Here is a 13,357-nt window from a genome sequence, read left to right as displayed (position 1 = left end):
GCTGTGGGCGCAGTAGAACGCAAGGAGATCCTCTCAAACGTCGACGCATGGATGAGGCGTTGGCCCCTCATGTCCACGAGGAGCGACTGCGCCCACAAGAAATCTGCGCCCAGCAGCGGCTGGGCCACGTCCCGATGATGAATGGCCAGGTGAAATGGCACGCGCCAAAAATGATGGGAACCGTGCAGACGCCATATGTGTGGATTTGACTGCCATTCGCAGCAGTTAAGGGGGGGGGGGGGGCTCTTACCAGAACGAGTGACCAGTCCAGGTGGGGGCAAAACACTGACCGCCGCCCCGGTGTCCACCAAGAACCTGAGCCAGTCCCAGGCATACAGGTGATGGATCCTGCCAGCCACCGCGGTGACTATCGGCGGCCAGCACCGGCGATTTCCGGAAACGAACATAGCTGGCGGCATTGGCAGGCCGCTGAACCCCAGCGTTGGTAGTAAAAACACCACATCCTTTTCCCTGGATCTCCTGGGTCCTGCTCAGCCATCCTCCTCTCCTGTGGCACTTGTCTGGTCTGTGGCTCTTGTGGGCGTGGTCCTGGGTCGCTGGGCCTTCCAGGGCGCTGAATCGATCCGGTCCAGCATTTCCAGCGCACCCACTTCCTGCCGGTCGGACAGCCACACCTCATTGGCGCGTGCCACTAGCTTCAGCGGATCCTCGAAGCTCTTCCCCGAGAGCTGCCGGCGGATGCCACGCGGCAACTGCTGCAAGAAAGCGAATTTAAACAGCGGGCAGGGCTGGTGGTCGCCCATGAGTGTGAGCTACCTCGCTCATGAGGCCCGAGGGCTTCCGGTCGCCGAGCCCGCCCATTTTGAGGACCCGACACGCTCGCTCCATGCAGCTCGGCCCGTAGTTCCGAAGCTGCAGCTCCTTGAGGGCTGTGTATTTCCCTACCACCGCCGGATTATCGAGATAAGGTACGACCCGACCAGCCAACTCCTGATCAAGACGCTTACCAAAGTGATAACAGGTCTCGTCGGCTGTTATGCCGCGGATGTAGAATTGGGATTTAGCCTGTCGGAACCAAACCCCTGGCTGCGAGGTCCAAAATGTAGGCAGCTTCAGGGAGACCGAGTTGAATTCGGCCTCGTGGGAGACAGCGGCAGAATGCATTTTCTTTCGAAAATTCCCTTCCAGGATTACACTCCTGCACGTCGGGGTCACCAGTGTAGCGGAAACTCGCAGGAGTCCATTAAAAAACCAAGCGTGTGCATCCAAAAACAAGTTGTGTGCACGAGACGTGTTTTATTCTGTATGATACAGCTCCCTACTCCTCACTGGTCATGGGCGTTGCCCAGCCTTAAATACCCACTCAGGTAAAAACCCCATTACTAGTGCCTCCCACACTGAGATGCTGCCCTCCAGAGCTGAGGGTTTGTTGTGCCCGTGGCTTACTACCAGGTGCCACCACACACACATATATATATATGCACACGCACATATATATATATATATATATATATATGTGTGTGTGTGTGTGTGTATACACACACACACATATATATATACACACACACACATATATATACACATAAATGTATATACATATATAATGTTATACACACATACACACACATATATATACTCACGCATAAATATATATACATATATATCATGTTATATATACACACACACAAATTGTTAATAATTTTCATTTTGGTGCGTTTTACAATAAAACACTCGGCCTCTCAACACAGTAAAGAAAATGATATAAGAGACAGTGGTGCAGTAGCAATTAGTTGGGTGTGTACACCTCCGAACCTGAGAAGGTTGTTGATAGGAAAACAAGATTCTTAGCTCCCCACACACAAAAGGCATACAAAGTAAGGAATAAATGCCAATTCATCATAGCTTATGGAGCACATGCCAAACCTTTATAGCTCACAGAACTTTGTCAAATCTTTACAGTTCACCAGAACTTATGCCAAACCTTTATAGCTCATTGGAATCTTGCCTGGCCTTGATATCTCACCAGAATTTGCCAAAACTTTATAGCTCACTGGAATTTTGGCAAACCTTTAGAGCTCACTGGAATTATGACAAACCTTTATTCACCAGAATTTTGCCAAACCTTTAGAGCTCACTGGTCTTTTGCCAAACCTTTGGAGCTCAGCAGATGCAAGGAAAAATCCAACTTCAATGCAAAAATCAAGCATTAATTATAATTTGTGTATACAAGCATCATACACTATATCTCTATCAGAATTCACCCATTAAGATACAAGATTAATAACTATGAACAGATTTAAAATATTATTACACAAATGTGGTTAATTTACTTTGGTTTAGTTAAGTGAAACTGATACCATGTTTGCTTGTAAATTACAGTACACTATCCCAGAGGCAACTGAGGGCCTGGCAGTTTATGTGTGGCAAAGTATCCTGGATTGTGTATTGTGTGTGTTGAAGTGGGATTTGAACTCTCCTTCAGATTTCTGGCTCAGAGGCAAATATGTCTAGAAGCAGCATTTTTGCAGGTTATGTGCAACCAACTACCTTTTGTCTCATGTCACATTTTTATCCTGAAGCAACACCTCCACTCAGTCTGCCTAAACCTACCTGATCTCCCAGTTGCTGAACACTTTAACTCCCCCTCCCATACTGAACTTTCTGTCCTTGGCCTCCTCCATTGTCAAAGTGAGGCCCAGCGCAAATTGGAGGAACAGCACCTCATATTTCGCTTGGGCAGCTTACATCCCCACCGTATGAATATTGACTCTAACTTCAAGTAACCCTTGCTTTCCCTCTCTCTCCACCCCTCCCCAGTTCTCCGACCAGTTTTACTGTCTCCGACTACATGTTATCTCTGTTTGCTTTGTCTCTGTTACCTTCTGCCAGCTAACAAAGATCTATTCTACATTTTCCTTGATCTTCATTCCCTTTGTCCTATTTTCACACATTATCTTCACTTCCTTATCTATGTATCTCCCTCTCCTCTGACATCAGTCTGAAGAAGGGTGTCCACTCAAAACGTCACCCATTCCTTCTAATACAATACAGTACCATTTATTTGTCATTTAAACCTCACATGAGGTTCAAACGAAAGTACACAAAATTGCTGGAGGAACTCAGCGGGTGCAGCAGCATCTATCGAAGGTACACAAAATTGCTGGAGGAACTCCAGTTCCTCCAGCAATTTTGTGTACCTTCGATATTCCAGCATCTGCAGTTCCCTTTTGAACAGGTTCAAACGAAATTTGGTTTCTGCAGTCATACAAGAAAAGAACCAAGACACACACCAACACAATCCACACAAACATCCATCACAGTGAATCTCCTCCTCACTGTGATGTGTACCTTCGATATTCCAGCATCTGCAGTTCCCTTTTGAACAGGTTCAAACGAAATTTGGTTTCTGCAGTCATACAAGAAAAGAACCAAGACACACACCAACACAATCCACACAAACATCCATCACAGTGAATCTCCTCCTCACTGTGATGGAAGGCAAAGTCTTGTCTCTCCCCTGCTCTCCATTCCTCTCCTGAAGTCAAAGCCAAAGCCCCCGGCGGGCGCTAGCAAGTCCGCGGCCATTTAAAGCCGCGCCGGGCGATGTGAGGCCCTGCTCCGGGTCTTGATGTTGGAGCCCCCGGCGGGCGCTAGCAAGTCCGCGGCTGTTTAAGCCGCGCAGGGCGATGTAAGGCCCCGCTCCAGGTCACCCTCAACCCCGCAATTCGGGCGGGAGAAGTTACCGTTGCTGGTTCTCTGTGAAGCAGTCTCCCACCGGGGACCCACGAGCTCCCGGTGTCACCATCCACCGGAGTCGGGTCTGAGTCGAGTCGGGTCGCAGCAACGCGCCATCACAGCTCTCCACGCTCCGAAGCCGGCCTGCTCCACGAGGTTAGGTCCGCAGCTCCGCCGGCTCCGTGACTTGAGCTGCCGTTCCGGCTGGAGGCCGCTCCACGGCGCTAGGCCCCAACGGCAACCCGACAGGGAAAAGGTCGGGTCCCCGTACAGGGAAGAGATTTAAAAGTTTCCCCCACCCACCCCCCGCACATACACATTTAAAAACCCACTACAAACTATACCCTCAACGGGACAAAACAAATTAAAAAAGACAGACGGACTGCAGAGACCGCTGCGACGTCGGTCGCGCCGCCCACCCAGGAATTCACCAGGTTCTCTCTAGAGATGCTGCCTGTCCCGCAGTGTTTCTCCAGCATTTGGATCTATCTTCTGAACAGTCACTTCTTGTAACCCGCCCAGTAATATAGTTACTTACCATGAACCTTGGGTGAAAACATTAAATTCTCCTTGTTGCCACGCCCAAGTGATCACATCATGTCTCTTTCTTAGACAAAGGAAAAATGTATAAATATTAGATGCATTAAACCTTAAACTCACTAATCCCATCCCTTTAATATAGTAGTGTCCCAAGGCAATCCATAGAAACACTCATCAAAAAAATCCACAAACGTTCAACTACTTGAGATAATAAAAGCATCTGAAAGCAGAAGAGGGGTGAAAGAGGTGAGGGAGGGGGTAACTAAAGGGCATGTCCCACTTTCACAACCTAATTCACGACCTCTGCCGAGTTTGCCCTTGACTCATACTCGCAGCATGGTCGTCACAAGGTCGTAGGAGGTCGTAGGTAGGTCGTAGCAGGTTGTGATGCTAGTCGTAGGAATTTGTGGCATCAAGTAGGTCGGGGCGCTTTTTCTAGCCTGATGAAAAATGTCCACGAGTAAAAAAGGTCGTGAATTAAGTCGTGAAAGTGGGACAGGCCCTTAAGGATAAGCCATGGGCAGCTGAAGATACAGCCAACTATAGCTCTGTTGGATAGAGAAGATGTGTCAGACTGTAAAGTTGGAGAAGTGCAGTGACCTCCAGTTATGTTTCTCTTCTTACAGATGCGGCATAACCTACTGAGTATCTCCATATTTTCTGTTTTTTAGATTTGTATAAGTATTTGGATAGGAAAAGATTGGGCAAAAGCATGCAAATTAGATTAGTAACCAGGTATATTGGTCAGCATGGACAAGTTTGGCCAAAGGCCCTGTTTCCATGCTGCATAACTGTCTGAATCTCAGTGAAAAACAAAGCGTATTCAAGCCTCTGAGGTGGATTGTGAAGCACCATCTTTCTGACTGAGGTAATCTTGTTTAAGGGGTGCAATCACCTTTACATATGGAAACTTCAATGTTATTTCTTGGTGATATTCAGCCTAAAGTGGTTAATATAAATAAACAGATCAGTCTGAAGAAGGGACTCGACCTGAAACGTCTCCCATTCCTTCTCTCCAGAGATGCTGCCTGTCCCGCTGAGTTAATCCAGCATTTTGTGTCTATCTGTAATACAAATAAACATCGACCTAACATTATTGTTACCGAGCAACTTCCTCTCAATACCACCAGGGGCCAGCAAACTATTGTTAATGAAGAACACTAGTGTTGGCACAACTCACTGACTGAAGTCTCACAGCCCGAAATGTTGTCTGTCTATTTCCAGCTGAGTTTCCAAGAAACCAAGAAGAACAAGTAGTAGTGTTCCTCCGAAACTTGATTTCTGTTCCTAGATTGCAGCATCAGCAGTGTCATGTGTCTCGCACTGACAGTTTCACATGTTAAGGTTAGGCCTTCCAGATTTGGAAGAGTTGCAACAGGGTTGGTGAGGGGATTCTCATCCTCAGGGGAAGTGCCTCAGAGAATAAAGCCTGCATTAAATAGCAGATGAAACAGATGGATCCTGAGGAGGCGCTGTCCTGTACGGCTGCCTGTCCTGCAGCTGTCCGTTTTTTTCACTTCTTTTTTATTATTTTTAGTACGTTAAAGTGTGTAGTCGGGGGGTCTAATCTTTTTATGTGTGGGGGGTGGTGGGGGGGGGGGAAGGGGGAAACTGCTTTTTCAAGTCCCTACCTGGTCGGAGAGGCTGCCTTCCTCCGAGCAGCACCTTCGACCTGTCCTCGCAGCCTACCAGCGGGTCCTGGAGCGACGTTTCCTGAGGGGACCTGGCCAGAACCTCGGCTTTGGCGGCGGCACAGCGCTGGGGCGTTATTGCGGAGCGGGCGATGCCTTTCCTGGGTCGCCGCGCTGGAACTCCAGTATGCTGGGACCGCCGATGAAAACATTGTGGAGCCGCGGTTCTGTGGAGCGGCCAGCTGCGGCGCTGAACTTTACATCCCGGAGCCTGGGATCTCTCGCCGAGATCGCCAGTGTGTGGAGCTCCGTCAAACGCGGTCTGTTGGCTTGGAAGCCGCGGTCTCCGGTAAGAAGGCGGCCGTTCCTGACACCCCAAGCCGCTGAGGGTTCTCCCGACGCCGGAGCACCATCACCCGGCGAGAACATCGGGCGCCGTGGCGGCGACTGTGGAGGCCTCAATAGGCCCGACTCTGGGTGGACAAGAGGATGGGGACTGGACTTTGTGCCTTCCCCCACAGTGGTTCCCACTGTGGGGGGATGTTTTTGTGTTTTGGTGTTGAACTTCTTGAATGCTATGTTGTATTTTTATTAGTGTGCTGCAAGGACATCTGAATTTCCCCTGAATAAGGGGATTAATAAAGTAAATCTAATCTAATCTAATCTAAACCAAGAGAGCCGAGTGACTAATATTCAAATCCTCTCTCAACCAGCACCTCTATCTCCAATTACATGCAAATTCAAGAACAGGAAGTGCTAGCATGAACAATAAGCTCCTTTAGAAGTGGTTGGCCCTGCTTGCCGTATCTGTTTAACCTTCACTAAATGTGCATCGTGTAAGTCACCCATTTTCTCTGTGCTATTCATATTTCACATTTGGTACCACTGGCGAATACTGACCCCCAAGACAAAGGACATTACTCAAGGAGTCATTCAACATCAGTTTGCTTTAATGGAGATAAAGATCCCTCACCTGGAGATGCTGGGATTCTGGTTCTGAACAGCAGGGCACGTGGCAAGAATTGGTTGGAAAATAGCCAAGGCAAAACAAAAATTGGGACTGTGGCAGATACAGTGGGATTACTCTTGATGGCGGGCAAGAACTGATGCGCCCCATAACACTTGAACAATGGCATTCACCCAAACAATTGTCTGTTTCATTGATATATCCAAGACTGAGCACACAATGTGCAAATCTCCAGAGAATAAGGGAAAAACTGTACCCAACGTTGGTCTTTTCCCTGAAGATAGACAAAAAGTGCTGGAGTAACTCAACTGGTCAGGCATCTCTGGAGAAATAGGATGAGTGGTGTTTTGGGTCGGATCTCTTCTTCAGACTCTTGTCCCGATGGCTACATCCTGGTCTTCTCGTGATGGTTACATTTCTGTATGGTTACCGCAAGCTGTGTGTGGAACCAAAGAATAAAAACACCAAATACCATTACGTACAGTAGTTCTACCTGTCCTCGATGTTGCAAAGAATGGGTCTGGCCTTGACTGGACCTTGCTGCATAACCCATCCTTCATAGAAACATTCCAGTCGAAACACCTTTGACCACATGAGGCAGCTGTCAACACGAATGTCCTGCAGAAGGACACAACGGATCCCGTGGGATGGTTCCCTAAGCAGACTGTCAAGACCTGGCTTGGTGACATTGAGAGGGGCCTCACTGCCAGATCCTGCGTGCACTGCCAGAGTCTCACACACAATGCATGCTGCCCTCGGAACGGCTGATATGAAGATGAGATTACAGCTCGGCATTTAATTCAATCATCCCCTCCAAGCTGGTTACCAAACTCGCAGAACTGGGTCTCTGCGCATCCCTCTGCAATTGGGTCCTCGACTTCCTCATTCACAGACCACAGTCTGTTCGTATTGGTGGAAATGTGTCAGCCTCGATAACAATCAGCACGAGAGCACCTCAAGGCTGCGTGCTCAGCCCCCTGCTGTACTCACTCTATACTCATGACTGCGTAGCCGGTCATAGTGCGAACTCCATCATCAAGTTCGCTGACGACACCACTGTTGTGGGTCGTATCACTGATGGGGACGAGTCAGAGTATAGAAGAGAGATCGAGCGGCTGTCCATTTGGTGCCAGCACAATAACCTGGTCCTCAACACCAGCAAAACCAAGGAACTGATTGTGGACTTTGCAAGGAGTAGGATGGGGACCCGCAGTCCCGTTTATATCAACAAGTCGATGGATGAAAGGGTCAAGAGCTTCAAATTCCTGGGCAACGCATATCTCTGAAGATCTTTCCTGGTCTGAGAACACTGATGCAATTATTAAGAAAGCACATCAGCGCCTCTACTTCCTAAGATTACGGAGAGTCGGTTTGTCAAGGAGGACTCTCTCTAACCTCTACAGGTGCACAGTAGAGAGCATGCTGACCAGTTGCATCGTGGCTTGGTTCGGCAACTTGAGCGCCCTGGAGCGGAAAAGACTACAAAAAGTAGCAAACACTGCCCAGTCCATCATCGGCTCTGACCTCCCTTCCATCGAGGGAATCTATCGCAGTCGCTGCCTCAAAAAGGCTGGCAGTATCATCAAGGACCCACACCATCCTGGCCACACACTCATCTCCCCGCTACCTTCAGGTAGAAGGTACAGGAGCATGAAGACTGCAATGACCAGGTTCAGGAATAGCTACTTCCCAACAGCCATCAGGCTATTAAACTTGGCTCGGACAAAACTATGAACATTAATAGCCCATTATCTGTTTATTTGCACTTTATCAGTTTATTTATTCATATGTGTATATTTTAATTTAATGGTATATGGACACACTGATCTGTTCTGTAGTCATGCCTACTATGTTCTGTTGTGCTGAAGCAAAGCAAGAATTTCATTGTCCTATCAGGGACACATGACAATAAACTCTCTTGAATCTTGAATCTTGAGATGATAGTCCATCTCTTCGTGAACCGTGCTTTTACCAAGGTCTGGAAAAGGTGCCAAGGTCCTTGACAAGTCCTTGCGTAACAGGACTCTCTGATTAACAGACTGTACCCATGAGCTCACACTGAAGCAGGCATCAAGTGTTGCTGGAAGGTCATCAAATCGGCGAAAGAAGCACTTCGATCTGTCTGAAACTTGGTGGTCTTCCAGAGTCAGGAGATATCTGTAAGAGAATAGTGCTAACTGGCACATTCAAAGCTGCAGGAGTACATGCTGAGGGATGCACTGGAGCTTGGTGCAACCAATGCAACGGCTTTGAGGAAGGACCACAGTCTTGGGTCCTGCTGCCACTGGAAATGAGGGGCTGTGTTCTGTGTGTCAACCTCTCAAACACTTGATTGAAGGAGGAAACACAAGCAACCGTAACACATCGTCATAGAATATACTAGTCTAATAGCGCAATTAATGTATAGATTTGATGATACCATGATGTAAAAATAGAATTGTACTGATTTTATTGTTTTTGTATATATTTTTATGAAATAAGTTTATTTTTGAAATAAAAAAAAAAGCATTATAAAACCAATTTCTGATGCCAGGCATAGAGATATTAGAGCAGATGTACAAATACTTCGACAAAGGGGAGGGTTCTAAGGACCATCTTAAAATAGGAAAAAGGCAGCATCTTATTGCTGGGTTTTAGAAAAGAGCTTAAATCAAACCAGCTAGGAGCACTACAGCACAATAGTGAAGCTATTAATGTCACAGATGATCAAAAGGCCAGAATTCGAGGAAGCCAGAGATCTCAGAGGTTAAAAGGACTGGAGGAATTTAATAGAGATGGAGGATGGCAAGGCAACGTATGGATTACAGGTATGAAGTTTTGAAAATGGAATTATCAGCCTAGGTGTAAATGTAAATGTGGGATTGATGAGGGTGATTGGTGAAAGGGATTTGGTGAGGGTGAGGATCTTTCAGATGAATTCAGGTTTACAAATGGTGCAGCACCAGTGAGGGGAAAGGAGAGCAACGGAATTGCCATTGCCTGGAATTGCATAGATTCAAACAGGTTAGGTCCAACATCATCCCCAGAAGAAAATCTGAATACGAGTCTTGACCCGAAACGTCACCTATTCCTTTTCTCCAGAGATATTGGCTGACCCGCTGAGTTACTCCAGCCTTTTCTCCAGAGATGCTGCTTGACCCGCTGAGTTACTCCAGCCTTTTCTCCAGAGATGCTGCCTGACCCGCTGAGTTACTCCAGCCTTTTCTCCAGAGATGCTGTCTGGCCCGCTGAGTTACTCCAGCTTTTTATATCTACACTTCCAGATGCAATCAGTCCAGAAGCTGCTGCTGGAAATTACACATGGTTTCTTTGCTGAGTGGTTGTTACGCTTTCTGCGGTCAAATAATGGCGTGGACAATAATCATCGAGGTCTGAGGTTGAATAAAATGATGTTAGTTAAAACAGAGCTCACTAGAGAATTCATCAGTGCCCTTAGTCATTAAACAATTTACTTTGATTGATAAGAACACGTGAACATACAAACTGATCATTAATCAAACAAATTAATCTGATCTACTCAAAGCATAGAGCAAGAATATGTCTGCATGCTACACGAAAGGTACAGATAGGATAGAGAATGAAATGCACAGGATAAATGCGTTCGCGGTGAGGATTAATAGATTCTTGATTAGTACAGGTCAGAGATAATGGGGAGAAGGCAGGAGAATGGGGTTAGGAGGGAGAGATAGATCAGCCATTATTGAAGGGCAGAGTTGGATGGACCGAATGGCTTAATTCTACTCCTATTGCTTATGACCTTATTTGTTCATTCAGCTGAGATGATAACATGCCTTTCTCTTGTTCTTGCTTCACTGGCGCAGCCTGTTGTGCGAGTCAGTACGCTCCTCATCCTGGATTCATTAAGTTGGCTTAGACTATACCATACGCACTAGAAAAGTAGTAAAGAGCAATGATAGAAGGGTGAAGAGAAAATGTCTTTAGAGTAAAGAGTCAGGTAGGAAGAAGTGAGAAATCAGAGCTGAACTCAGCCAACTTGGTATTGTCTGATTGGGGTTTAGTTTAGAGATACAGAATGGAAACAGACCATTCGCCCACCGAATCCATGCCAACCACTGATAACTCATTCACACCCATTCATTCATCCCATTTACGCATTCACTCCCTACACATTAGGGGCAATTTACAGAAGCCAATTAACCTACAAACCCGCTCTTTTCGGGATGTGGGAGGAAACTGGAGCTCCCGGTGTAAAACCACATGGTCACAAGGAGAACGTGCAAACTCCACACACATTTAATGTCCGAATCAAACCCAGGTCTCTGACGCAGTGAGGCAGCAGCTCTACCCGCTGTGCCACCCATAATAAGTATTATCTTAATCTATTCACTTAAAAGCTAATAAGACAAGGTTAGATTTAATTTTAATCTTCAATAAGAAAGGCTAATCATTAGTTACCTGAGGTATCGCCTCAGCGCAGAAGGAGAAGAGGAGGGAAGAGACTGGAGACCTAAGACTTTTGCCTCCATCACAGTGAGGAGATGTTGGGTGGACTCACTGTGGTGGATGTTAATATGTGTTTATTGTTGTTTTTTATTGTATTGTATTGTATGTATGACTGCTTCAATTTCGTTCAGACTTCGGTCTGAATGACAATAAAGGCTATCTAATCTAATCTAACTAAATTTACCCAGGCTGGTGATTAAAGCAGTAGTTTGTGTAAAGCCCCGACTAAACTCCAAACATCAAAATCATTCTGCAAATGGCAAACTGTGATGATATCCTATCCTTACATACAATCTAATAGTCACTGACTAGCTAGGTGTCACCTGATTAAAAAATCCCCCAGGGGTTTTCCCCTCTGCTCCCTTCTCCCACTCTCTCTGTAACCCCTATACCACTCAACCCTGAGGGTTCTCCGGTCTCATCCAGTTTTGGCCTCCTGAGAATCTCTCGGAGAATATCACTATCAAGAATTCTACATTTGCTGTCCATTTAGGTTTTGAGCATTTTTTTCCCCTTCTCTATCTTGAAGTACATTAGGGCGTTTTAACTACATTGAATGTAAATAGAAGTTGTGCTGATTGATAGAGGAGAGTTTGTTGCTCCTCTCGAGTTCTTATCTGACCTTTTTAGTTGAGTTTGTAATTTTAAAGAGGAAACGAGCCAATGGCTGACTTTTGTTTGAAGCAATGGTGATCATTCTGCCTGTCCCCAAGTACTCAGACTTCTCCGTGTTCTACATCAGCTGTGGGATCTTAAATGCACTGAGCACCTCCATTCCCATCTCTCCCTGCCGTCCACTGTGTGGTGCTCGAGAGAACATGCAGCACAGGAGGCTATTCAGCCCATCATATCAGTCCTGAACAATTTGTTCAATTTCCCTGTACTGCAGCCCAACATTTCTTCTCATTTTGTATCCAGTTCCTCATTTTAAGATGTCAGGAGTGTTTCCAACCTTTCAGACAGTTCCAGATCATGAGAATATTGCCGTTGAATTATTAGGCCAATTATTTTAAATTGGCATTGACCGTGCTACTGTGAAACAGCTTTCCCTGATTACTCCACCTATTACATTTCCCATTAACCTTCTTTGCTTTAAGGGCATTCTAAGTTCTTTAGCCTTGTTATTTCCTCATCCCATACTAGTCTAGTAAATCTATCTATCTATCTTCTATCTATCTATTCTATTCTATTTTCAATTTTTTTCTATACATAAATAAACTTCTGATCTTGTTATCTTCCAGTCTGTGCGGTCTTTCTATTTGTACAAACGGTTCGGGATAGCGCTACGATTTTTCGCCAGTTCACTCACCGTTCTCCTACGCTGCGATTGCACCAAGTTTTGTTCCTATTGGTTGAATGTCGTAAAAGATAGCGAGGTTTAAAAAATCTTATAAACCGCGCATGCGCAGATCGACCTCTTCTACTGCCGTTCACCGCCGAGTGGATTAGTCTCTTCCCCCTGTCACTCACCGGAACGGTCCCCCCCTTCCTGCGCCATTGCGTCTTCACTGGAGCTGAGGATCGCCGACGGAGGTTTTCAACTGGACACAATTTTCGGAGGGACCCGAAGCAGCCCAGCCCCGTGCAGCCCAGCGTCGGAGACCAAACGTCGGAGATCCTGCCCAGCATCGCATGGGAGACCCAGCCCAACCCAGCGTGGAAGATCCAGTCCAGCCCTGAGTCGGAGACCCAGTCCATGGTCGGAGATGTCACCGATGTCGCCAAACGGAAAGCAGAGACTCTGATCCCGGCGGAGAACGACCAGCGATTAGCGCCCGCTGTGAGTCCCCAGCGCACCGCCAATTCCAGCCACTACCCCTCTGGTCCCCCTCGCTGGCTCCTCCCCCCCTCCCCCGTGATACCGCCCTCACACCCATGGCTCTTCCCCTGTCTTTTCTCCGAGCTCACTATCCCCCTCCCGCCCACACACCCCTCCCCCACAACTTCCCCCGCCCACAAAACCCCCCACGCCCACGCATCCGCCCCTGCAACCGTTCCGCCCCCGCAACTCCTCGCACAGCCAAACCAACGCCGCCCCCCCCCCGCCTCCACCCCCACA

Source organism: Amblyraja radiata, chromosome 9 (genome assembly GCF_010909765.2).
Source record: "Amblyraja radiata isolate CabotCenter1 chromosome 9, sAmbRad1.1.pri, whole genome shotgun sequence".
NCBI lineage: Eukaryota > Metazoa > Chordata > Chondrichthyes > Rajiformes > Rajidae > Amblyraja > Amblyraja radiata.
Note: the sequence above shows the minus strand (reverse complement) of the source record.